At 51.5% G+C, this 27758-nt stretch overlaps 1 long non-coding RNA gene across 1 annotated transcript in view; it reads left to right on the top strand.

Moving 5' to 3' along the window:
• Positions 1–5873: 5873 nt before the first annotated feature.
• The window catches only part of LOC142310459 (uncharacterized), a 33132-nt gene continuing 11247 nt past the window's right edge, over positions 5874–27758 (top strand). The window contains exon 1 of the long non-coding RNA XR_012754159.1: positions 5874–5940. This is a non-coding gene — a long non-coding RNA (uncharacterized LOC142310459). The remainder of the gene's footprint in view (positions 5941–27758) is intronic.

Genomic DNA, 27758 nt, shown 5'->3' with positions numbered 1-27758 from the left:
ATCTATACATACAAAGGAACCTCATCCGCAGCCATATAGAATATATAGTAATATAGGAATATAAGTCAGTATATTACTAGGTTACACAATCAGTTGAAATAATATGTAAATAACATGCTCAACATTGATATGATAGTAAAACAGATCTGTAAGGATAAATTCCCTTTATAATCTCTACATGAGTGAACAAAACGGCATATGAGAAAATAATTAAGTGAAAACCTCATATTCTGTATTAAGACCCCTTGGTTCCAGGGTCTTAAGTGTGTGTATCCAATATGCCTCCTTCTCTTTGAGGATACGTACCCTGTTGCCACCCCTTCTCATCGGGGGCACATGTTCGATTTCCTGATATTTGAGTTGTGCGATCGTATGGCCGTGTGTTATGCAATGATGAGGTACGGGAAGAAGAGTTGTTTGCTTCTGATGGTTGATTTGTGTTTGCTAATTCTGTCTCGGATATGTTGGGTTGTTTCCCCAACATATCCGAGACCACAAGGACATTTAATCAGATAAACTACGAATGAAGAATCACATGTGAAAAACCCGTGAATAGGGAATACACGACCTGAAAAAGGATGGGTAAATGTATCGCCCCTAGTGAGGTTATTGCATTATATACAGTGATGACAGGGAAAATTACCTTTCCTAGGAATGCCTAGGAAGGTTTGACGAGGAGCAGTCTTTTGAGGGCCTATGTCGGTTCTAACTAGACTGTCCTTAAGATTTTTGGGTCTCTTGTTGCAAAATAGTGGGGGCTCTGAGAATTCACATATTGTCAGATAAGCCGTTTTTAGGAGTGGCCAATGTTTGAAAATGATATTTTTTTTCAGAGGTGAAAAGGGATGATTTGTATTTATACAGGGTATTCTAGATGAATTTTGTATAGTGTGTGGCCTTTGAGTCATTTCTATGTTAGCAATATCTTCGGGATAACCTCTTGCTATGAATTTTTGGTTCATTTCAGTAGCTCTAATATTCCGTTATATACAATCAGATACGACTCTTTCTACTCTCTTGTGTTGAGAGATAGGTAACCCATGTTTAGTGTGTTTTGGATGGCAGTTTGTATAACGAAGGAGGTTATTTCTGTCTGTGGGTTTCACATACATATCTGTTTTTAATCTTCCATCGTTAGATAGAATTACCAGGGTATCAAGAAAATTGATATTGTGAGAGTCCAAGTGGATAGTGAATGTGAGACCAGGTCTATATGTATTAATCTCTTGATGAAACTTAATTAAAGAGTCCATATCCCCCCGCCAAATGGTCATCATGATTAAGGGTGATTGTTTCACCTGAAATGCGTAGTGCTGTGCTGGTCATGTCATCTGTTGTCTGCATGCTAAAATAAAGACCATGGCTTTCCTCGCCTGAAGAGCTGGATGTTTCTTCTTTCTTCTATTTGCAATATCGGGCTGTGGCAGTGCCTCTCTGTGCTCCAGGGAGAGGCCAGGAGTGAGCGTGTACACGGTGAACTGATATACATAAATTGGATTACGATTACATTTCCTCAAAGTATGCTATGTAATTATTGGCATAAGGGGGCGCTAAATTTGACCCAGCGCGGTGCCCCTTTTCTGTAGAAAAAACTGGTCTTGAAAAAGAATAAAATTATTCTTGAGGACCAGTTGGAGAAGGTCCTTACAGAAAGAGTTTTGAGTACTGTCGTAGGAACTATGTCTTTCAAGAAGCCAATCAACCGCTACCAGACCATCATGATGCTCTATGCTTGTATAAAGACTATTTACATCAAGTGTTACTAAAAGACTGCCCGGTGGAATTGACTCAAACTGATGTAGATAAAAAATCAGAAGTGTCCTTCAAATATGATGTTATCTTTGGGACAAGCGGTGTTAAAATCTTCTCTACTGTGATGGCCAGGGGAGAAAGGACAGACTCAGTTAAAGCCACTATGGAATGACCCGGAGGTCGTTGAAGATTTTCACGAATTTTCGGGCGGGTATAAATTACTGGTGTAATGGGATGTGTTTTAATGAGGTACTCCGCCAATTTAGCATCTATTGTTTTATTGTGTAAATATGAATCTGCCATGCTCTTAATGAGTGACTGTATATGGGATGTTGGATCTCTTGAAATAGGTAAGTATGTATTTCTGTCTTCTAATTGGCCATGTAACTCTTCAATATAATAGGCTCTGTCCATTACCACTATTGCCCCTCCTTTGTCAGCAGGTTTTATGATGATTTTATGATTATTCTTTAGGCTTTGAATCTCCCTGTTTTCTTCCACCGAAATATTATGTCTGACCTTAAATTTGCCACCTTCTACAGATTTTAACGTGTCGTCAATGTCATTAGTTACCAGAGAAATGTAGGTTTCTACTGGATGATATGTCTTGGGGGGGGTTGAATGAACTCGGAATTCTGAGATTTAACTGTCTCAATTGCAATGTGTTACCTTGCTCTATTTTAGTTGTGTGAGTCTGAGTCCCACTTTCAGTCCCAAAATGTACCTTAAGCCTTAACAATCTAAAAAATCTCCTCATCTCTTGATCAAGCTGAAATGTATTAAAAGCTGGAGTTGGACAAAAAGATAACCTTTTCTGAAGAACCTGTGACTCAATAAATGACAAATTGTGAGATGATATATTGTACACTAAATTCGTCGTACCTGTGAGTGTGTATGTGGTACGTCGATGTGGTTCCTGTGCCTCCTCTTGCTACGCCTCGTTTTCCTCAATCTTGTCTTGGTCCTAAAAAACAAGTTATGCGAGTAGTATACTGGTCTCCTTCTGAACTGGATGAAGAAGGATAATGACTGTAAGTTGTAGATCATCTAGGAGCCTCGTCGGAGAACCGCCATCGATACACCTGATCTTTGGAATAATCTTCCTGGTCCCGAACAAATTTAGATTTCTTTTTTTCTCCTGTAGGGTTTTTCTAAATTCTATAATGGTTTCTTTAGTCTTAGATTTAATCTTCTCCCATTCGGTGTTAGGGATAGTGTTCGTTAACTGCTCTTTTATGGAATGGATCTTAAGACCCAATGTTTCAATTTCTTTTTGTAAATATTCAATGGTTAAAATAATGATGTCCATTGAACATTTGTTGATGATGCTCTCAAACTTCGAACAGTATTCTGGATTGTCCGAAAACAAAGTGAGTCTCAAGGGTTCTCTCAATCCCCTGGGAATCCTTTGTACTCTATGGTATTCGGCCAGAGTGGCGCAATGAAGTTCCAGTGCCGTCTGTCTCCTCAGTTCCTTCTCGTAATCCCGAGAGCGTACCTCCTCAGTGGTAACTGATAAAAATGCATTTGGAATGTTGACCTTGGATAATATATTCGTTACTTCTTTGGCATTCTATGAAAAGGTAGTAAAAGACATGAGGATTGTCAAAAAATGAGACACAGGAGCTCAGGGAAAAAATATATAATCAAAATACAGGATAAACCTGGCTTCACTGTGAGAAAAAAAGGTGCACGGAAATATAGAACTAATTGTATAGAAAATAGTTCCGGCACACTTCAAAAAAATGCGAGAGAGGAATATAATGCTTCAAAGTATTTTATTTGTGCATAGGCAAAAAAAAATCATCGGTGTGTTCCCAAATATAAGTGTATCACTGTTTCTTTTATATTGTACTCTTACATTTGTATGTTATTTTTCTGCTTACTCATCTTATGCTGTTCACCCCATATCCTCATATCCTCATATCCCCAGCGAGAAGCCACAGTTTGTAGCTTGAGAAACCTTTTGTCACTTTTTTTCTTAGCTGTGTGGACACTATTCATTATATTTCGGAATCTTGGCATCATTCTGACCAGTCTGGCATTTGTTCCATTTAAATGAGAATAATTAATATTAATTCATAAATTGTATAAACTCAGTCATTCAACTTTTTTAATGTATTTGTGCAATCATCACATTATTGTTCCTTTATTGTCTTATAGCGTCAATTTGATGCATTCTTTTCATTAGTGATGTTTTGTATAAAGCTTTGTAATGTATGTTATTGACTGTACATCATCTAAAAGAATCTGTTATGTTTTTGTTACATTAGATCCTCTTGTCCTTGACACAAACCAAAATTGATAGTTGAAACGTTGGACATTTGTTTTGCCTATGCACAAGTAAAATAAAATAATTTGAAGCATTATATTGCTCTCTTGCATTTTTTGAAGTGTGCCGGAACTATTTTCTATACAATTAGTTGTAATTGTAATTAGTCGGCCCCTTTCTGCCCTCGGCCCCTTTCTGCCCTCGGCCCCTTTCTGCCCTCGGTCCCTTTCTGCCCTCGGTCCTCGGTCCCTTTCTGCCCTCGGTCCTCGGCCCCTTTCTGCCCTCGGTCCTCGGCCCCTTTCTGCCCTTGGTCCTCGGCCCCTTTCTGCCCTCGGTTCTCGGCCCCTTTCTGCCCTCGGTTCTCGGCCCCTTTCTGCCCTCGGTTCTCGGCCCCTTTCTGCCCTCGGTTCTCGGCCCCTTTCTGCCCTCGGTTCTCGGCCCCTTTCTGCCCTCGGTTCTCGGCCCCTTTCTGCCCTCGGTTCTCGGCCCCTTTCTGCCCTCGGTTCTCGGTCCCTTTCTGCCCTCGGTCCTCGGCCCCTTTCTGCCCTCGGCCCCTTTCTGCCCTCGGTCCTCGGCCCCTTTCTGCCCTCGGTCCTCGGTCCCTTTCTGCCCTCGGTCCTCGGCCCCTTTCTGCCCTCGGTCCTCGGCCCCTTTCTGCCCTCGGCCCCTTTCTGCCCTCGGTTCTCGGTCCCTTTCTGCCCTCGGTCCTCGGCCCCTCTCTGCCATCGGTCCTCGGCCCCTTTGTGCCCTCGGCTCTTTTCTGCCCTCGGTCCTCGGCTCCTTTCGGTCCTCGGCTCCTTTCTGCCCTCGGTCCTCGGCCCCTTTCTGCCCTCGGTCCTCGGCTCCGTTCTGCCCTCGGTCCTTGGCCCCTTTCTATCCTCGGTTCTTGGCCCCTTTCTGCCCTCGGTCCTCGGCCCCTTTCTGCCCTCAGTCCTTGGCCCCTTTCTTCCCCACACAGTATAATGTTCCCCCAGAATGTTCTCATTATATGTTTCCCCTTATTATCTCCAGTAATTGTATTATTACAGCGGATTCTCTATGATGTTACATCGTCATCTTCTCCCCATTCAGGTCCCTACAATATCGGATCCTCTCAGTGGAGATCTTCTATAGAAGAGAATTCTCCTGATTGCCCCGTGAAGGATGGATATGGACAGGGACAAGATGGCGGAGAGGATATTACACCTCACCCTAGAGATCCTCTTCCGGCTTACTGGAGAGGTGAGAGATTCTGATGACGTCACATTACATCATTCTTATCTATGGGAATAACAGATGGACAGAACTGGAGAGGTGAGGACTCTGGAAATGTCTGTAGTGAGATTTATTACTGTGTCTCTCCATAACCAGGATTACACAGTAGTGAAGAAGACCTCTAGTGAGCGCTGTCAGGCCCCTGTGTCTGAGGGATGGGGAAGACCCCTGAGCCCAATCACGGGGCCTCCACCTCACCCCCCGATACATGAGGATATCAATGACCAGAAGATCCTAGAACTCACCTACAAGATGATTGAGCTGCTGACTGGAGAGGTGACACTGCTGGGAATGCTGGGACATTATACAGTAACGCTATGAAGGGATCGGGGGTGACGGTATCATTGTATGTGTCAGGTTCCTATAAGGTGTCAGGACGTCACCGTCTATTTCTCCATGGAGGAGTGGGAGTATTTAGAAGGACACAAAGATCTGTACAAGGACGTCATGATGGAGGTTCCCCAGCCCCTCACATCACCAGGTAATAGACAGGACTAAATACACACGGCCTATAATTATCTGTATGTAACGAATGAATTCAGTCCCTGTATGTGTCTCCTCCAGCTCTATCCAGTAAGAGGACAACACCAGAGAGATGTCCCCGTCCTCTTCTCCCACAGGACTGTAAACAAGAAGCTCCCGATGTTCCTCAGGATCATCAGGTAGATGGAGAGAAGGTGCCATGAAATCTCCTATGATGTGTAGACGGCTGTGAAGGTCTTGTGCTCAGTCTTGTTTTATCCTCCAGTATTATATGTGTTATACTTGTGTAATGAGAGTGGTGGAGATGGCAGGATTAGGAGAGATAAGAGCTTTGGTTCCTTTTAGTTCTCGTTCACACTACTGTATTTTCAGTGCTGTCCATAAAATAACACAACGTCTCGCCCTCAGACCATTGTTATTGGATGTGGCAGTGCAGATGGGGATTTTCTTTCTCACTGACAGAATCTGCGTGTGAGAATAATCCCAGCATCCTCTAGTGCCTTCTGTAAATCGGAGGAGACTCGTCCATTCAGGTCTGTGTCTGCACAAACCATCAGATTCCCACCAGCTCCACCATACAGCAGACATTGTGTTACGGGTACATTGCAGTTCTGTAATGGAGGAAGCTGTAAATGGTCTTGTAAATGATTAATAGCGGCTGTAAATACCGGATTGTATATGGATGACAAATAAGAAAAGACTTGTCCTAGTTTTCTGGATGAAGCTGTGATGATTCTTTATCCGGCCGTGTGATCCCGGCATTAGAGGCCGTTACATCCCGGGAAGAGAGGATTTATCTACAAAGTGTAAAATCTTTTCCTTCCCTAAATATTTCTGCCTCCGGTCACATCCCGTCTGCCGGTATAACGGGCTCTGCACCACAAAACTCACATCCAACTCATCAATTCTGTTGGGTTTTTTCTAAGTCACTTTTTTTGTCTTCTCTTTATTAATTTTTTGTTTCAAATTCTTCAAAATGGTGCAAGAAAAACTATTCACACCCGGTGAACTTTTCCACATTTTTTCACATTACAGCCATAAAAAATGGATTTTATTGGGGTTTTATGTGATAAAAACACAAAATAGCCAACATTTGTGAAGTATAAAGGAAATTTTACATGAATTTCTAAATATGTTAAAAAATTTAACTCTGAAAATTGGGATGTGCATTAGTATTCAGCCCCCTGAGTGAATACTTTGCTGGACCTCCTTTCACTGGAATTACTGGTGCCAGTCTCTTGGGAGACGTGTCTACCTGCTTTACACATCTAGAGGTGACATTATTGCCCCTTCTACTTTATAAAACAGCTGTATCTCAGTTAAATTGAATGAAGGTGTCTGTGAAGCAATTTTCAATTCTTATTCTTTTGCTTTTAAAAAATATCCATTATTCTATAAAGACCAATTTTGTGGAGTGTATGACTTATAGTTGTCTTGTGGACAGAGTCTCCCCTTGAGCTCTGGATCTCTCCTGCTTTTCCTCTGACCATAGGCCTCTTGGCTGCTTCTCTATAATTACGGCTCTTTTTGCTTGGAATCTCAGTTTAAGTGAACGGCCATGTCTTTGTCGTTTTGCAGTTGTGCTATATCTGACAACTAAGCATCTGGAGATTTGTGTGAGGGGTGAACTGTTCTTAATTAGGGCAGACCCTTTGTTTCTTTGATTGCCAAATCAAGAGACGTTAGCCATTGTTTAATGTCAGACTAACCGGAGCCCTATTGCCTGTTAAATATGGATTGCCTCAGCCTCTTTGACTATGTAAATTAGAGGAATATTATGCAGTTGAATTGAACTGAACCAATGAGAGAACAGCCATCTCCCACCAATCCTGTAAGATACAATACTCTGAAATGAGAACTGAGTGATATAAAAAGAGCTTTGCTCCTGTTTCCACATTCATTATGCAGGACTTCAGCCTAAAATCCACATTTTTAGCTAGAAGATCACAGATCTGCTACACTGCTCAATGCTGAGCCCACAAGTGTGCCTGGAGAACCCAGGTGAGGACAATTCAGTAACCTGGCTACATATCTTGCTGTGCTGAGTCATCTTTCTAACCTTGCCGCTATCTCCTCTCAGTGGGTGCTCATCAAAAGCGGGGTGCTGCTGACTGGGATAGTTGGCCCAGGAAGCCCCGAAGTCACAAAGATTCTAATCCCTCGCGAGCCAACAGATGGGAGAGACTCTGTCGCTTGTACCATCTTGCGTTCTTGCTGGAAATGTACAATATGATTTTTCCTGTTGATGAACCAGTAACGTCCTCCCAAGGTGTGGTTCCCTCATCCTGTGTTGTCTGAGAAGTGTTCTGCCCACGAGGAACGAGTACAGGCGTTCAGTGAGATGAGCCCTGGTCCGAGCAGTCTTTCTGAAGACAGTCAGGCCAGCGGACGACTGTACCCACTGACCCTCGTGTCCCCACACTATACTCCTGCCATTTTTGGATGATGAATTGAAAAGTGCTTAGTGAGATGTTCAGAGCTTTGGCTATTTTTTTTTTTTATACCTGAACCCTGCTTTACTCTTCTCCACAACTTTATCCCTGACCTGTCTGGTGGGTTCCTTGGTTTACAAGATGCTGTTTGATCCCTAATGTTCTGAAACAAAACTCGTGAAATCTTCACAAAACAGCTGTAGTTATACTGAGAATAAATGATACAGGTGACTCAATTTACTAATTATGTGACTTCTGGAAGTAATTGGTCACTCAGGGGCATCATACTACAAGGGGCTTAATCAGGGCCGTATTTGGGGTTTTTGCTGCCCTAGGCACTGTCAGTGGTGGCGCCCCCTTCTGATCAGTCAGATTACGGTTATATGCACACAGCTTTTTTTTTTCTTTTTCCAGACAGATCCGCCCTATAACCCGCCCAAAAAACCCAAACTCTAAATATTAAAGAAATGAACTCATACACTGGAATGTAAAACGACTTGCTGTCCATATGTTCAGTCTTTGGAGTTTTTTTAAGCGCGTCAGGTTTCCTCAGACATGAAGCGGCTGACAGTGACCGGTCCATTATATGGCGCCTGCTGCTTGGATGCCGCTTACTAGTTGTGACCGGCCATTATATGGCGCCTGCTGCTTGGATGCCGCTTACTAGTTGTGACCGGCCATTATATGGCGCCTGCTGCTTGGATGCCGCTTACTAGTTGTGACCGGCCATTATATGGCGCCTGCTGCTTGGATGCCGCTTACTAGTTGTGACCGGCCATTATATGGCGGCTTCTGCTTGGATGCCGCTTACTAGTTGTGACCGGCCATTATATGGCGCCTGCTGCTTGGATGCCGCTTACTAGTTGTGACCGGTCCATTATATGGCGGCTGCTGCTTGGATGCCGCTTACTACTTCATTTAAAAAAATAAGTAAAATCCAGGAGCTAAAAGATGTTGGAAAAAACAACCAAAAAGCCACAGCAAAAAAAATAAATATTTGCTTCAGGATAAAATGATGACTGTCCTAAAGTGTTTTCTGTCTGAATAATTCCGGGGGTTCACAGACATCTACAAGACGTGTGCACATGCCCTGATAGAGCCCAGAGCCTTCAGATAGTAGTTAAGACCTCCATACACATTAACCTAAAGTTGTCTAAACCCGCCAATATCGACAGGTTCTGCTGATAGCCCAATGTGAACAGGGGCTCTCAATTCTGATTGTCAGGGGAATAAGGATCCAGCATGTCCAATTACGGAGTGTAGATCCTATTATCCTCTAAATGATAAGCTGCTGTCGGAGATGTCCAGCAGCGGCTCTAATAAAGAACACAGAAACAATTGGCAGAATGAGTGCTCCTGTATATGGGAGAGCCGAGCAAGATAGCTGCCGGCCTAAAAATCAGACTATAGTGTATGGGGGCTTTAGTCTATTACTTATTCGGCTGACAGACATGCAGATAGCTGTATTTTTAGTCCAGCACGCTGACCCTATGTTTTAGGATCAAGACTGATAAGGTAAAGATTACAACAGCCACATGACTATCACCAGAACCACCATCAGTACAGTAATACATAACTAAAACCACACTACATACTATAATACGTAACCAAAACCACAGTTAGTACAGTAATACATCAACAGAACTACTGTCAATACAGTAATATCATCAAAACCACCCTAAACACAATAACACATCACCAAACCCACCCTGAAGACAATACATCGCCAAAACCACCATCAGTACATGAATACAATGCCAAATTCACACAGCAATCAAGTGCAGTGTCAGGTTAGACCCATATACATCTATGTATTGCATTAACGTACAACTCTCAGTATGTCCTTAACAATGGTAAGGAGATGCTGGTAGTTGTTACCAGCCATCATTAGACTGTGGACCATATAAGAACCACAATACTGATTAGTCCCAGGCAGTAGACTTAACTTTTGGACGAGATCTTATAGGTTTAGGTCCATTAATTCTGAGGAGATTAGTAGGGCAGAGGTGGGCTCAGTAGGGAGAAGGGGCATCATGGGGTGGGACTTGAGACCCCCACCAATTGCTCAAAAGACCTCTTAAGTGCACAGCTCAGGAGACAGGACTATGAAATTTTACTCCCGGAATCCATTCTGTCTGCATGTTCTGGGAAACACTCGGGGCCACGGTAGTCGGACCCCCAGCGATTGGAAAGTTATTCCCCATCCCAAGGATAGGGGGCAAGTTCCCAATGTGAGAAAACCCCTTTAAAAGCAGCATTCACACTGCAGCCAAAGATGGGAACCTGATTTATCTATACAGTGTCCATCAACCGATGCACGACAAAAAACTTTCATTCGTCAGGTGAGATGATTTTTAAGCTGACTTAAAGGGAACCTGTCACCCCAAAATGACACCTAGACTGCGGAAATATTTATATGGGGGACATGATCTGTGGAGAAATAAACCCACCCATATAGGTCAGCTTAAAAGGAACTGGTCACGACCTTTAATATTAAACTGCTCCATTGTCCTTATAGTCAGAAAATGTGCATCACTTACATTGCGTCACTAACAAGAGGGGGGGCAGTTTAGAATTGAAAAAGGGTGTAACAGGTTCCCTTTAATGTTCACTGAAAAAGCCACATTTGATATGAAAATGAGGACATTTCTGCGCGGCCTAAGCCTGGTGCACAATACCACCTAATATAGGAAAATACTAGCCAGGCCTGTGTCTTGATTAATAGTGATCCATTGGTGAGAGTGAGCACCGTAACACCAGATCTCCTGTCTGCACCGCACCCAACACTGCGGCACACTCCAAGCGTCAGTGCGGGTGTGCACACAACACAGGAGGAGCACAGCGGCACACACCAAGCGTCAGTGCATGTGTGGATCCAACACAGGAGGAGCACAGCGGCACACGCCAAGCGTCAGTGCATGTGTGCATCCAACACAGGAGGAGCACAGCGGCACACGCCAAGCGTCAGTGCATGTGTGCATCCAACACAGGAGGAGCACAGCGGCACACGCCAAGCGTCAGTGCATGTGTGCATCCAACACAGGAGGAGCACAGCGGCACACGCCAAGCGTCAGTGCATGTGTGCATCCAACACAGGAGGAGCACAGCGGCACACTCCAAGCGTCAGTGCATGTGTGCATCCAACACAGGAGGAGCACAGCGGCACACTCCAAGCGTCAGTGCATGTGTGCATCCAACACAGGAGGAGCACAGTGAGGAGGGGCACACGGCGCTGTGCGCTGTGATGTGCTCTCTGCTCACTTCAACAACCTTCCTCATTGAATCGGCAGTCAAATACAGGCAGCAACCAGGTGTCAGAACGTACCTGCATCACATTGCATGCACACCCACGCGGACACTGGAGTCACATTGCAGGCGCACCCACGCGGACACTGGAGTCACATTGCAGGCGCACCCACGCGGACACTGGAGTCACATTGCAGGCGCACCCACGCAGACACTGGAGTCACATTGCAGGCGCACCCACGCAGACACTGGAGTCACATTGCAGGCGCACCCACGCGGACACTGGAGTCACATTGCAGGCGCACCCACGCAGACACTGGAGTCACATTGCAGGCGCACCCACGCAGACACTGGAGTCACATTGCAGGCGCACCCACGCAGACACTGGAGTCACATTGCAGGCGCACTCACGCAGACACTGGAGTCACATTGCAGGCGCACCCACGCAGACACTGGAGTCACATTGCAGGCGCACCCACGCAGACACTGGAGTCACATTGCAGGCGCACCCACGCAGACACTGGAGTCACATTGCAGGCGCACCCACGCAGACACTGGAGTCACATTGCAGGCGCACCCACGCAGACACTGCAATCACATTGCAGGCGCACCCACTGCAGTCACATTGCAGGCGCACCCACTGCAGTCACATTGCAGGCGCACCCACGCGGACACTGGAGTCACATTGCAGGCGCACCCACTGCAGTCACATTGCAGGCGCACCCACGCGGACACTGGAGTCACATTGCAGGCGCACCCACGCGGACACTGCAGTCACATTGCAGGCGCACCCACGCGGACACTGGAGTCACATTGCAGGCGCACCCACGCGGACACTGCAGTCACATTGCAGGCGCACCCACGCGGACACTGCAGTCACATTGCAGGCGCACCCACGCGGACACTGCAGTCACATTGCAGGCGCACCCACGCGGACACTGCAGTCACATTGCAGGCGCACCCACGCGGACACTGCAGTCACATTGCAGGCGCACCCACGCGGACACTGCAGTCACATTGCAGGCGCACCCACGCGGACACTGCAGTCACATTGCAGGCGCACCCACGCGGACACTGCAGTCACATTGCAGGCGCACCCACGCGGACACTGCAGTCACATTGCGTGCGCACACACACTGACACTTGGAGTGCTACTCTGCTCCTCCAGTGTCAGGACACGTGCAGAAATGCTAAGTGATTTTAGACAGCACTGACTCACCTAAGGACGAGGGACTGTCTTTAATATGCAAATAGGACGGTGCACATCTGCACCAAGACATCGGCCGCACCAGGGGGGACAGAACAGTTTGCATATATATAATATTAAGGTAAAACTGTACATGCCAGAGCGACGTCCCCTGTATAAATGTGTATGCAGATTAATTGCCATTTTGGGAGTAAAAGTAAAATGTCATCGCTCTTAGCAACACTTTGTCCAGCGTCTCCCAAGACTCCCCTCTTGTTTGGTCGGCTGCAGCACATACTGCAATGGTGCCCGTATAGGGAATCTGTCACCAGGTTTTGCTCCCCCATCTGAGAGCAGCATAATGTAGAGACAGAGCCCCTGATTCCAGCAATGTGTCACTTACTGAGCTGTTTGCTGTCGTTTTCTCTGCTGCAGATCTCGCAGTTATACAGAGCTCATGAATATGCTGGACTACCTGCAGCACACCAAGTAGTCCTGTAATGATAACTACTGCTGATTAAACAGTGATGTTATCAAAACTACACTAAGCAGCCCAGTAAGTGACAACACTGGAATCAGGATCTCTGCCCCTACAATATGCTGCTCTCAAATTAGGTGGCAAAAACCTGGTGACAGACTCATAATTCTCACTAAAGAGTAACCACCCGAAGTAAGCCCAAGGCTGTGCCCAAGAATGAATAACTGCCCATCACTGAGCTCACAGCACAAAGAATGACCACACACCGTGTCACTTACAGCATACAGCCTCCACATTCTCTCCTATAACATTCCCACTACACTGCCCCCTCACATGAAAACCCCACTGTCCTCCCCACTGAATTATACACTCCAGACCTTCCTCACTTATGAACTATGACCTCCACTGTCCCCACCTCTCCATGCATCCCCCACTTCACTGCCCCCCTCATGATGTCCCCACTCTATAATGAGCCTTATGCTTCGCATTCTGTATACCGAGCCCTCCCAGGCTCCTAACTGAGCGCTCCCCATGCTGCCCCTTCTCCATATCAAGACCCCCCATACCAAGCCCACCATGGTTCCCCTTCCATACCGAGCCCCCCATGCTTTCCCATTCTCCATACCATGCCCCCCCCCCGTGCTACCCCATTCTCCATACCATGCCCCCCCCGTGCTACCCCATTCTCCATACCATGCCCCCCCCATGCTACCCCATTCTCCATACCATGCCCCCCCCCATGCTACCCCATTCTCCATACCATGCCCCCCCCATGCTACCCCATTCTCCATACCATGCCCCCCCCCATGCTACCCCATTCTCCATACCATGCCCCCCCCCCATGCTACCCCATTCTCCATACCATGCCCCCCCATGCTACCCCATTCTCCATACCATGCCCCCCCCCATGCTACCCCATTCTCCATACCATGCCCCCCCCCCGTGCTACCCCATTCTCCATACCATGCCCCCCCCATGCTACCCCATTCTCCATACCATGCCCCCCCCATGCTACCCCATTCTCCATACCATGCCCCCCCCATGCTACCCCATTCTCCATACCATGCCTCTCATTCTCCATACTGTAACTCCCATTTGCTATACTGTCCACCACCCTCCCTCATTTTCCCATTCTGCTCCATCCCCCATGCTGCGCCCCCACATCATGCTCCATCCCCATGTTGCGCCCCCCCATCCTCCATGTTGCGCCCCCACATCATGCTTCATCCCCCCCATCCTCCATGCTGCGCCCCCACATCATGCTTCATCGCCCCCATCCTCCATGCTGCGCCCCCACATCATGCTTCATCCCCCCCATCCTCCATGCTGCGCCCCCACATCATGCTTCATCCCCCCCATCCTCCATGTTGCGCCCCACATCATGCTTCATCCCCCCCCATCCTCCATGTTGCGCCCCCACATCCTCCATGTTGCGCCCCCACATCATGCGGCATCCCCCCATCCTCCACGCTGCGCCCCCACATCATGTTCCATCCCCCATGTTGCGCCCCCATATCATGCGGCATCCCCCCCCAGCCTCCATGTTGCACCCCCACATCATGCTGCATCCCCCCCATCCTCCATGTTGCGCCCCCACATCATGTTCCATCCCCACATCCTCCATGTTGCGCCCCCACATCATGCTGCATCCCCCCCCATCCTCCATGTTGCGCCCCCACATCATGCTGCATCCCCCCCCCCATCCTCCATGTTGCGCCCCCACATCATGTTCCATCCCCCCCATCCTCCATGTTGCGCCCCCATATCATGTTCCATCCCCCCATCCTCCATGTTGCGCCCCCATATCATGTTCCATTCCCCCATCCTCCATGTTGCGCCCCCATATCATGTTCCATCCCCCATCCTCCATGTTGCGCCCCCATATCATGCGGCATCCCCCCCCAGCCTCCATGTTGCACCCCCACATCATGCTGCATCCCCTCCATCCTCCATGTTGCGCCCCCACATCATGCTGCATCCCCCCCATCCTCCATGTTGCGCCCCCATATGTTCCATCCCCCCATCCTCCATGTTGCGCCCCCATATCATGTTCCATCCCCCCATCCTCCATGTTGCGCCCCCATATCATGTTCCATCCCCCCATCCTCCATGTTGCGCCCCCATATCATGTTCCATCCCCCCATCCTTCATGTTGCGCCCCCATATCATGTTCCATCCCCCCATCCTCCATGTTGCGCCCCCATATCATGTTCCATCCCCCCATCCTCCATGTTGCGCCCCCATATCATGTTCCATCCCCCATCCTCCATGTTGCACCCCCACATCATGCTGCATCCCCTCCATCCTCCATGTTGCGCCCCCACATCATGCTGCATCCCCCCCATCCTCCATGTTGCGCCCCCATATGTTCCATCCCCCCATCCTCCATGTTGCGCCCCCATATCATGTTCCATCCCCCCATCCTCCATGTTGCGCCCCCATATCATGTTCCATCCCCCCATCCTCCATGTTGCGCCCCCATATCATGTTCCATCCCCCCATCCTTCATGTTGCGCCCCCATATCATGTTCCATCCCCCCATCCTCCATGTTGCGCCCCCATATCATGTTCCATCCCCCCATCCTCCATGTTGCGCCCCCATATCATGTTCCATCCCCCATCCTCCATGTTGCACCCCCACATCATGTGGCATCCCCCCCCAGCCTCCATGTTGCACCCCCACATCATGCTGCATCCCCCCCCATCCTCCATGTTGCGCCCCCACATCATGTTCCATCCCCACATCCTCCATGTTGCACCCCCACATCATGCTGCATCCCCCCCCATCCTCCATGTTGCACCCCCACATCATGCTGCATCCCATCCTCCATGTTGCGCCCCCATATCATGTTCCATCCCCTCATCCTCCATGTTGCGCCCCCATATCATGTTCCATCCCCCCATCCTCCATGTTGCGCCCCCATATCATGTTCCATCCCCCCCATCCTCCATGTTGCGCCCCCATATCATGTTCCATCCCCCCCATCCTCCATGTTGCGCCCCCATATCATGTTCCATCCCCCCATCCTCCATGTTACGCCCCCATATCATGTTCCATCCCCTCATCCTCCATGTTGCGCCCCCATATCATGTTCCATCCCCCCATCCTCCATGTTGCGCCCCCATATCATGTTCCATCCCCCCATCCTCCATGTTGCGCCCCCCCCCCCGGGTTGCTTGTTCGGCGCTGTCTTCGGCTGTAAAGCGTTTACCTGCTCCAGGCTGCATCTCCCGTTCTCCACGGTGGCGGCGGCGGCGGCGGCGGCGGCATCTGACATCTTGCTCGGCGGCGGTTCCATCTCCGGCGGCGGCTCCATCTCCGGCGGCGGCTCCATCTCCGGCGGCGGCTCCATCTCCGGCGGCGGTTCCATCTCCGGCGGCGGCTCCATCTTCGGCGGCGGCTCCCGTCCTCCTCTGCGCGGCCTCACGCTCCTGTGACCTCTGCACAGTGAGCGCACGGCAGCACGTCGGGGCGGGGAGCTGATTACAGCTCCTATGACCCCGGAAGTAAGTGCCGGCACGCTCACAGTGTCATTTATATTCGCGTGTTATAGACGCGACTATAAATGACTGTGCGCTCCCTCCCTCCTCCAAAAAGGCGCCGGATTTAATAAAGAGTTTGGAGGAGGGAGGGAGGAAGATTTAAAAAAAATTTTTTTTTTTTTTTAAATTTTGGTTTGGGCGCCGCCCCCCTGGAAGGCGCCGCCCTAGGCACGTGCCCTCAAGTGCTTAATGGCAAATACGGCCCTGGTAGTGAGCCGGCTAAATCAGAGTGGAAAAAATGAGGCCTCAAAAAATCAACTCCGATATAGCCGGCTCACTACTGAAGCAGCTAGATCAGAGTTGATTTTTTGAGGACCACAAAAAATCAACTCTGATCTAGACGCAACCCTAGATATATGGCTGCTCTGTGCCTACAGGACCTGTGATGATGTCACATGGAGGGGAGGAGTCAGGGGGTCACATGATCAGCTCCTCACTGTATGCAGGACTGGTTGTGGCTAAATCCCAGTGGCTACAAGGACCAGGTCCCTCCTTCCACTGGGATTTAGCTTTCGCTATACAGACCCAGCTGTTTCCCAGGGGGCAGAGGGACCAGGTCCTTGTAACTACTGGGATTTAGCTTTCTCTATACAGAGCGGCTGTTTCCAGGGGGCAGAGGGACCAGGTCCTTGTAGCCACTGGGGTTTAGTTTTCTCTGTACAGAGCGGCTGTTTCCCAGGGGGCAGAGGGACCAGGTCCTTGTAGCCACTGGGGTTTAGCTTTCTCTGTACAGAGCGGCTGTTTCCCAGGGGGCAGAGGGACCAGGTCCTTGTAGCCACTGGGGTTTAGCTTTCTCTGTGCAGAGCGGCTGTTTCCCAGGGGGCAGAGGGACCAGGTCCTTGTAGCCACTGGGATTTAGCTTTCTCTATACAGAGCGGCTGTTCCCAGGGGGCAGAGGGACCAGGTCCTTGTAGCCACTGGGGTTTAGTTTTCTCTATACAGAGCGGCTGTTTCCTGGGGGCAGAGGGACCAGGTCCTTGTAGCCACTGGGATTTAGCTTTCTCTATACAGAGCGGCTGTTTCCCAGGGGGCAGAGGGACCAGGTCCTTGTAACCACTGGGATGTAGCTTTCTCTATACAGAGCGGCTGTTCCCAGGGGGCAGAGGGACCAGGTCCTTGTAACCACTGGGATTTAGCTTTCTCTATACAGAGCGGCTGTTCCGAGGGGGCAGAGGGACCAGGTCCTTGTAGCCACTGGGGTTTAGTTTTCTCTATACAGAGCGGCTGTTTCCAGGGGGCAGAGGGTCCAGGTCCTTGTAACCACTGGGATTTAGCTTTCTCTATACAGAGCGGCTGTTTCCAGGGGGCAGAGGGACCAGGTCCTTGTAACCACTGGGATTTAGCTTTCTCTATACAGAGCGGCTGTTTCCCAGGGGGCAGAGGGACCAGGTCCTTGTAGCCACTGGGATTTAGCTTTCTCTATACAGAGCGGCTGTTTCCAGGGGGCAGAGGGACCAGGTCCTTGTAACCACTGGGATTTAGCTTTCTCTATACAGAGTGGCTGTTTCCCAGGGGGCAGAGGGACCAGGTCCTTGTAACCACTGGGATTTAGCTTTCTCTGTACAGAGCGGCTGTTTCCCAGGGGGCAGAGGGACCAGGTCCTTGTAGCCACTGGGATGTAGCTTTCTCTATACAGAGCAGCTGTTTCCCAGGGGGCAGAGGGTCCAGATCCTTGTAACCACTGGGGTTTAGCTTTCTCTATACAGACCCGGCTGTTTCCCAGGGGGCAGAGGGACCAGGTCCTTGTAACTGTGAAGCCCCGCGAACGCTGTGTCGGTGCATTACCTTCAGGGACTCCACTGGCTCAGTCTGGTCACAGGTAGGAAACCTTCTTGTAGGATTGTCGTGACGCCACTCTCAGAATTGCGGTCAGTGGGGACCGCCACTGCAGGTTGAGGGACGCCTGGGGCTGATGGTGGGTGCAGTCAGTTGTAATAGCCTCCTGAGAGTGAGGCAAGCCCCAGGGCCCTGTGTGGGTGTGTAGAACCACTAGGCGCAGAATAACTCCACACAAGCAGGATGTCTTTCAGGGGTTTTACTCACAGTTGATGGCAGGGTGAGTAACCCGGGCGTAGCTGGGATGAACCAGGCTGGAACCAGGTATCCGTCAGGCTGACTTATGATGGTGACTACCGACTCGCCTTCCTTAGCCCTTAGTGGTTTGGGGTAACCCCGACTTTTAGTCCCTATGGGGGTCACCCAGGGAAGTTGCTGAAGCCTCTCTCCCCTTCAGTTGCCGTTTGCTTGTCGCCTGGACCAGATCACTCCAGCTGCTTGCCTCCTGTGAACTATGGGCCCTAACTGTGGCTACGTGGCTGCGGCTTTTGGGTGTTGTGGTGTGGGCTTTGAGGGCCCCACACCGGCAGGTTTAGCGAGGAAAGGTAGATCTATCCCCGCTCCGGGATCTGCCGCCCGTTTGGGCCTGGTACTCCCTAGCAGTCTCCTTACTTCCCACTCCGTGCTCTCTCTTTAGCTGAAGATGGATTTCGGGTAGCACTCCTAGGTGACCGTTCTCCCCCGTCGGTAGCCACTGCGCGGGCGCTGTTAGACTGCAACAGCCCCAGGGGTCTGCTCTCCTCGGAGCTCCCTGGACTCTGCACTAAACCGGCTCACTGCTCCTCCTCTCCTGTTCTTGCCTACGCCACCTAGCAACCAGGCTCTCTTACCACACCCCTTGAGTGGAGATGGAGGCTTTTGGCCCCCTCCACTATTCCAGTGGAGGTGAAGGCTTTGCCCCCTCCTGGGATCCCCAGGGGTCCTCCCAAAGGTACATGTGTGAGACCTGATCACTATGCGCCTGTGTAGTCACACCTCGGTCAGCCTTCTGGATTACCTGTATTGTACTGTCCCCAGCATGGGTGCAGTACTCAGTGGTGCCTGACCAGGTCAGGGGCGCCACATTCCCCCTTAGTTATCACCAGCACGTCCTCGGGCTGCAAGACAACATTTTAAAATGCATAAAACAGTAAAACATGGTAAAACATTTTAAAACCACCAGGTACCATACATCACCACCCTCCACCCACAAGTCCGTTAACCCACCCAAACCCTTTCAGGAGGCAGGTCACCGGTCCTTTTGGTAACCAGGTCTGGGCCATCCGTTTCCCCAGACCTTTCCTCCAATCTGCCTCTCCTGTTGGCCGCGCCTTCAGCCACTTCTGGCAGGATGTAGAGGCGGCTTTCAGGGTCTGGGGGGTCTTCAGGGCATACCTGGCCTGGTGAAGCCGCGCCTTCAGCCACTTCTGGCAGGATCCAGAGGCGGCCTTCACAGTTGGTGCTGACCAGGTACCCTCTTTGTGGTGGAGAGCCAGGCCCCATAAACAGGCATGCTCTCTGGTCGCAGGTGAGCCAAGGCCCTATATACGGACATGCTCCCTGGTTGCAGACGAGCCAAGCCCCTAAACAGGCTGACTCTGGTGGTGGTGGTGCCCTCTGGTGTAACTATTTACACTGCGAGAGTTTGTGGCTATAGCCAGTTCATAGCCTTAAGGTTCATTTCTCACATTAGTTTATGTGGGCACATCTCTTAAACAGTAACGTTGCAAACTTTCAAACTGGTCAAAACAGTAACTTGTTGTACTTCTTACTTTACTTTATGCAGATTCCTCCTCACCAGGGCTTGGGCCTGTAGGGCTGCGGCACCTGCTGCTTTCTTGACCTCTTTCTTCGTCTGTGTCGGTTTCTTTTTCTTTAGGACATGGTGTTACATCGAGTGCATACCAGCCTCTTTCTCCTTGATGCATTGTAAATTGCACTGTGTCTCCCATTCTTAGGTTTCTTCCAGGATGTCCTCTGGGCAAATGAGCTCTAACGTCTCTTCTGTTGACAAAAATGCCTTCTTTCATACCAGGTGCAACTATGAAGCCGTATCCTGATTTTAGGCTAAAATCTTCCACTACTCCTCGACAAAGGGGTCCTCTGACCTGGGCTTTGGCTCTTCTCAGGAACCGTTTCTCCTCTAGGTCTCTGGCCGTTATTTCATCTTTCTGTTCTGGAGACTGCGGTGCAGGGAAAGACTGGGTTCTGTTACGGCGCCGTGTCTTGCGGACTGGATTCTGCGAGGTACAGCTTACAAGCTCCCAGGTGAGGCTTTTGGGTAGATCTTCTTCAGCAGACGGTGTTAGGTCTTCCTCATCCCAGCGGGAATATGGCAACATCTCCGGCTCTGGGCATGGATCCACTGCTGGTGGCTCCTGAGTCAGCTCCTCAGCTTCCTGGCCTCCCCTCCCCCTTAGTTCTTCTGAGCACTCCGGTGGTGGCAGTGCTGGGGATGGGTGCTCTTCAGCCGGCCCAGGCGGGGATCTCTTTGGCATGGTTGCTGCAGGAGTCGTCTTGGGGGTATGCGGAGGGAGCATGTACCGGTCCACCATCTCCTGTGGGAACTTGGCCTCCAGGTCAGCCTTCAGCTGCCAGTATGCGGGGTCCTCACCTACCAGGGACTTCCTAGCAGGGACTTCCTTAGACTGGGGAGCGGTGTCTGCTCTGGCCTTGCAGGCCGGGGTAAACAATGGTACGTCTGTCTTTTCTTGGCGGGCCGCGCCCGATATGGCGGCGGCCTGGTCTTGGCGGGCCGCGCCTGGCATGGCGGCGGCCTGGTCTTGGCGGGCCGCGCCTGGCATGGCGGCGGCCTGGATGGGCGTTTCTGTCGCAGCCGGAGCCTTAGCGGGCATCGCTACCGTGGCCGGTGCTTGGCGGGACGGACTGGGCGTTGCTGCCGCGGTCTGGGCTTGGCGGGCCGGGCCTAGCATGGCAGCGGCCTGGGTCAGCGTCACACCTGCGGCGTGGATTAGGGTCGCGGCGGCAGCCGGATCTTTGCGGGCCGGGCTGGGCGTTGTTGCAGGGACCGGGTCTTGGTGGGCCGAGCAGGGCATCGCTGCGTCGGCCTGGGCTTGGCGGGCCGCGCCTGGCATGGCTGCGGCCTGGATCAGCGTCGCCGCGCCGGGCGCCTCTTCAGGGACCGCGGGCGTGGCAGCAGGGGTCGGGGCACTCGCGCTGGCAGGGGCATCACTGGACTCACCCATCGGTGGCAGCATCGGGGTCTGAGTCGTCGCCGTCCGGTCTGGCACTCGGCGCGCGGTTCCCCTCTCATAGGCCTGAACCGCTGCAGCCATTTCCAGAAACTCCGCACGTCCCGCTCTGATCTGCCTTCCGACCCTGGCCTCCAGTTGATCGCAGAACTCGGCAAGCTCCCGACACCACCAGGCAGTGGAGCCTGGCTCTGGGTCTCTGCATTCAGACGCCATTTTCTCTAACAACAAGCTGCTGGCTTCTTTTCCGTTCCGCCGTCTCTGGACGCTTCCGCTCTCTTCACAAGCGAGGTCCGAACCCTCCAGGGGATCTCTGGGTAGCCACACCTCTTCGTGGGCGGTAACTTCTCCCAGCGCGGGCTGCTGTTGTTTTTCAGCGCGCTTTTCATGGTGGCAATATGGCGGCGCTTCCAATTTTTCAAGCGGACCGCCCAGGCACATGGTCACCTGTCTAGACAGGTCTAGTCCTTATCCTGTTCGTGACGCCAGATGTGAAGCCCCGCGAACGCTGTGTCGGTGCATTACCTTCAGGGACTCCACTGGCTCAGTCTGGTCACAGGTAGGAAACCTTCTTGTAGGATTGTCGTGACGCCACTCTCAGAATTGCGGTCAGTGGGGACCGCCACTGCAGGTTGAGGGACGCCTGGGGCTGATGGTGGGTGCAGTCAGTTGTAATAGCCTCCTGAGAGTGAGGCAAGCCCCAGGGCCCTGTGTGGGTGTGTAGAACCACTAGGCGCAGAATAACTCCACACAAGCAGGATGTCTTTCAGGGGTTTTACTCACAGTTGATGGCAGGGTGAGTAACCCGGGCGTAGCTGGGATGAACCAGGCTGGAACCAGGTATCCTTCAGGCTGACTTATGATGGTGACTACCGACTCGCCTTCCTTAGCCCTTAGTGGTTTGGGGTAACCCCGACTTTTAGTCCCTATGGGGGTCACCCAGGGAAGTTGCTGAAGCCTCTCTCCCCTTCAGTTGCCGTTTGCTTGTCGCCTGGACCAGATCACTCCAGCTGCTTGCCTCCTGTGAACTATGGGCCCTAACTGTGGCTACGTGGCTGCGGCTTTTGGGTGTTGTGGTGTGGGCTTTGAGGGCCCCACACCGGCAGGTTTAGCGAGGAAAGGTAGATCTATCCCCGCTCCGGGATCTGCCGCCCGTTTGGGCCTGGTACTCCCTAGCAGTCTCCTTACTTCCCACTCCGTGCTCTCTCTTTAGCTGAAGATGGATTTCGGGTAGCACTCCTAGGTGACCGTTCTCCCCCGTCGGTAGCCACTGCGCGGGCGCTGTTAGACTGCAACAGCCCCAGGGGTCTGCTCTCCTCGGAGCTCCCTGGACTCTGCACTAAACCGGCTCACTGCTCCTCCTCTCCTGTTCTTGCCTACGCCACCTAGCAACCAGGCTCTCTTACCACACCCCTTGAGTGGAGATGGAGGCTTTTGGCCCCCTCCACTATTCCAGTGGAGGTGAAGGCTTTGCCCCCTCCTGGGATCCCCAGGGGTCCTCCCAAAGGTACATGTGTGAGACCTGATCACTATGCGCCTGTGTAGTCACACCTCGGTCAGCCTTCTGGATTACCTGTATTGTACTGTCCCCAGCATGGGTGCAGTACTCAGTGGTGCCTGACCAGGTCAGGGGCGCCACATAACCACTGGGATTTAGCTTTCTCTATACACAGCGGCTGTTTCCAGGGGGCAGAGGGACCAGGTCCTTGTATCCACTGGGGTTTAGTTTTCTCTCTACAGAGCGGCTGTTTCCCAGGGGGCAGAGGGACCAGGTCCTTGTATCCACTGGGATTTAGCTTTCTCTATACAGAGCAGCTGTTTCCCAGGGGGCAGAAGGACCGGGTCCTTGTATCCACTGGGATTTAGCTTTCTCTATACAGAGCGGCTGTTTGCAGGGGGCAGAGGGACCAGGTCCTTGTAGCCACTGGGATTTAGCTTTCTCTATACAGAGCGGCTGTTTCCCAGGGGGCAGAGGGACCAGGTCCATGTAGCCACTGGGGTTTAGCTTTCTCTGTGCAGAGCGGCTGTTTCCCAGGGGGCAGAGGGACCAGGTCCTTGTATCCACTGGGGTTTAGTTTTCTCTATACAGAGCGGCTGTTTCCCAGGGGGCAGAGGGACCAGGTCCTTGTATCCACTGGGATTTAGCTTTCTCTATACAGAGCGGCTGTTTCCAGGGGGCAGAGGGACCAGGTCCTTGTAGCCACTGGGGTTTAGCTTTCTCTGTGCAGAGCGGCTGTTTCCCAGGGGGCAGAGGGACCAGGTCCTTGTATCCACTGGGATTTAGCTTTCTCTATACAGAGCGGCTGTTTCCCAGGGGGCAGAGGGACCAGGTCCTTCTATCCACTGGGATTTAGCTTTCTCTATACAGAGTCGGCTGTTTCCCAGGGGGCAGAGGGACCAGGTCCTTGTATCCACTGGGATTTAGCTTTCTCTATACAGAGCAGCTGTTTCCCAGGGGGCAGAGGGACCAGGTCCTTGTAGCCACTGGGGTTTAGCTTTCTCTGTGCAGAGCGGCTGTTTCCCAGGGGGCAGAGGGACCAGGTCCTTGTATCCACTGGGATTTAGCTTTCTCTATACAGAGCAGCTGTTTCCCAGGGGGCAGAGGGACCAGGTCCTTGTAGCCACTGGGGTTTAGCTTTCTCTGTGCAGAGCGGCTGTTTCCCAGGGGGCAGAGGGACCAGGTCCTTGTAGCCACTGGGGTTTAGCTTTCTCTATACAGAGCGGCTGTTTCCAGGGGGCAGAGGGACCAGGTCCTTGTAACCACTGGGGTTTAGCTTTCTCTATACAGAGCGGCTGTTTCCCAGGGGGCAGAGGGACCAGGTCCTTGTAACCACTGGGATTTAGCTTTCTCTATACAGAGTCGGCTGTTTCCCAGGGGGCAGAGGGACCAGGTCCTTGTAGCCACTGGGGTTTAGTTTTCTCTATACAGAGCGGCTGTTTCCAGGGGGCAGAGGGACCAGGTCCTTGTAACCACTGGGATTTAGCTTTCTCTATACAGAGCGGCTGTTTCCCAGGGGGCAGAAGGACCAGGTCCTTGTAACCACTGGGATTTAGCTTTCTCTATACAGAGCAGCTGTTTCCCAGGGGGCAGAGGGACCAGGTCCTTGTAGCCACTGGGATGTAGCTTTCTCTATACAGAGCGGCTGTTTCCCAGGGGGCAGAGGGACCAGGTCCTTGTAACCACTGGGATTTAGCTTTCTCTATACAGAGCAGCTGTTTCCCAGGGGGCAGAGGGACCAGGTCCTTGTAACTACTGGGGTTTAGCTTTCTCTATGCAGAGCGGCTGTTTCCCAGGGGGCAGAGGGACCAGGTCCTTGTAGCCACTGGGGTTTAGCTTTCTCTATACAGAGCGGCTGTTTCCAGTGGGCAGAGGGACCAGGTCCTTGTAACCACTGGGGTTTAGCTTTCTCTATACAGAGCGGCTGTTTCCCAGGGGGCAGAGGGACCAGGTCCTTGTAACCACTGGGATTTAGCTTTCTCTATACAGAGTCGGCTGTTTCCCAGGGGGCAGAGGGACCAGGTCCTTGTAGCCACTGGGGTTTAGCTTTCTCTATACAGAGCGGCTGTTTCCCAGGGGGCAGAGGGACCAGGTCCTTGTAGCCACTGGGATGTAGCTTTCTCTATACAGAGCGGCTGTTTCCAGGGGGCAGAGGGACCAGGTCCTTGTAACCACTGGGATTTAGCTTTCTCTATACAGAGCGGCTGTTTCCCAGGGGGCAGAGGGACCAGGTCCTTGTAACCACTGGGATTTAGCTTTCTCTATACAGAGCGGCTGTTTCCCAGGGGGCAGAGGGACCAGGTCCTTGTAACCACTGGGATTTAGCTTTCTCTATACAGAGCGGCTGTTTCCCAGGGGGCAGAGGGACCAGGTCCTTGTAACCACTGGGATTTAGCTTTCTCTATACAGAGCGGCTGTTTCCCAGGGGGCAGAGGGACCAGGTCCTTGTAGCCACTGGGGTTTAGCTTTCTCTATACAGAGCGGCTGTTTCCCAGGGGGCAGAGGGACCAGGTCCTTGTAGCCACTGGGATGTAGCTTTCTCTATACAGAGCGGCTGTTTCCAGGGGGCAGAGGGACCAGGTCCTTGTAACCACTGGGATTTAGCTTTCTCTATACAGAGTCGGCTGTTTCCCAGGGGGTAGAGGGACCAGGTCCTTGTAGCCACTGGGATGTAGCTTTCTCTATACAGAGCGGCTGTTTCCCAGGGGGCAGAGGGACCAGGTCCTTGTAACCACTGGGATTTAGCTTTCTCTATACAGAGCGGCTGTTTCCCAGGGGGCAGAGGGACCAGGTCCTTGTAACCACTGGGATTTAGCTTTCTCTATACAGAGCGGCTGTTTCCCAGGGGGCAGAGGGACCAGGTCCTTGTAGCCACTGGGGTTTAGCTTTCTCTATACAGAGCGGCTGTTACCCAGGGGGCAGAGGGACCAGGTCCTTGTAGCCACTGGGATGTAGCTTTCTCTATACAGAGCGGCTGTTTCCAGGGGGCAGAGGGACCAGGTCCTTGTAACCACTGGGATTTAGCTTTCTCTATACAGAGTCGGCTGTTTCCCAGGGGGCAGAGGGACCAGGTCCTTGTAGCCACTGGGATGTAGCTTTCTCTATACAGAGCGGCTGTTTCCCAGGGGGCAGAGGGACCAGGTCCTTGTAACCACTGGGATTTAGCTTTCTCTATACAGAGCGGCTGTTTCCCAGGGGGCAGAGGGACCAGGTCCTTGTAACCACTGGGATTTAGCTTTCTCTATACAGAGTCAGCTGTTTCCCAGGGGGCAGAGGGACCAGGTCCTTGTAGCCACTGGGGTTTAGCTTTGTCTATACAGAGCGGCTGTTTCCCAGGGGGCAGAGGGACCAGGTCCTTGTAACCACTGGGATTTAGCTTTCTCTATAGAGTGTCTGTTTCTCAGGGGGCAGAGGGACCAGGTCCTTGTAGCCACTGGGATTTAGCTTTCTCTATACAGACCCGGCTGTTTCCCAGGGGGCAGATGTAATGCCCCTGAGCAACTCAGGGCACTCCAGGGAACTGCATCCTCATGGGGATGCAGGACCTACACCCTGGGACCTGGAACACCAGTGTCAGTAACACCTGCACACATCTATATTCCCAGTTGCCACTCACACCAGGGCTCAAAGGGTTAGTCAGATAAGGGGATGGCCACCCAGTGGGCAGAGCCAGCCTGGGACGAGACCACCTGGTGGGAGGGGGCGAGCCAGTATGTTAGAGAGTAGTGAGGAGAGGAGATGTGCCTGGAGCTGGGTTCGTGTAACGGTGACCCGGGGCACATGAGTAGGTTGCCAGAATAGGAGCAAACAAGTACCTCTGGAACAGAGAAGGTCACCAGGGACGATACAAGAGAGCACCACTAGAACTAGAGCACGCGCAGGGCACAGGGCCCTAGGTCAGGCGACAGTTTTACACGGCCCGGTAAATTCCTGCACAGTGGAGGGACCTGAATGGACTTCACTGACCTACAGATCCGGGGGCATCAGCAGTAAAGCAAGGATCAGGTTTCAGACACATACTTCCCCACAGGGTCCACACTGCCAGCAGTTCAGACAAGGGGACTGCTACCTGAGAGGGACAGTCGGGGCCCCCAAACTGCTTCAAGCTACGGGGACCCAAACCACACTGAGAGTGCCAGGGACAGAGCAGCGGAGTCACTAACCTGGCACTGGCAACATAGGGACTGGAACCAGCCGTCCGAGGGTCTACAGTGAGTAAGGACTGCTCATTGCAATCCCGGTGTGGCCTCCATTATTATTACATCGACACCTCCCAGGCTCGGCCCTACCTGCGGAGGGCCTACCACCACAGCTGCCATTACCACCAGCCGTGGGAGTACCCACTTTAGCAGAAGTAGTTCCACCCTCATAACCGCAGGTGGCATCACATGAACGTTAACTCTTACCTCCCCTGTAAATACTTCCTTTATAAAAAAGTACCCAGTGCAAGGAACCGGGCAAAGGCGACCAGAGTGACATTCCCCAAATACAGAGTGCCCGGAACCGAGTACCCCCTTCCCTGGGCGACACACAGAGGGACCAGGTCCTTGTAGCCACTGGGATTTAGCTTTCTCTATACAAAGTCGG

This window comes from Anomaloglossus baeobatrachus, chromosome 5 (assembly GCF_048569485.1).
Source record: "Anomaloglossus baeobatrachus isolate aAnoBae1 chromosome 5, aAnoBae1.hap1, whole genome shotgun sequence".
NCBI classification, from domain to species: domain Eukaryota; kingdom Metazoa; phylum Chordata; class Amphibia; order Anura; family Aromobatidae; genus Anomaloglossus; species Anomaloglossus baeobatrachus.
This window is presented reverse-complemented; position numbering and strand designations above follow the sequence as displayed.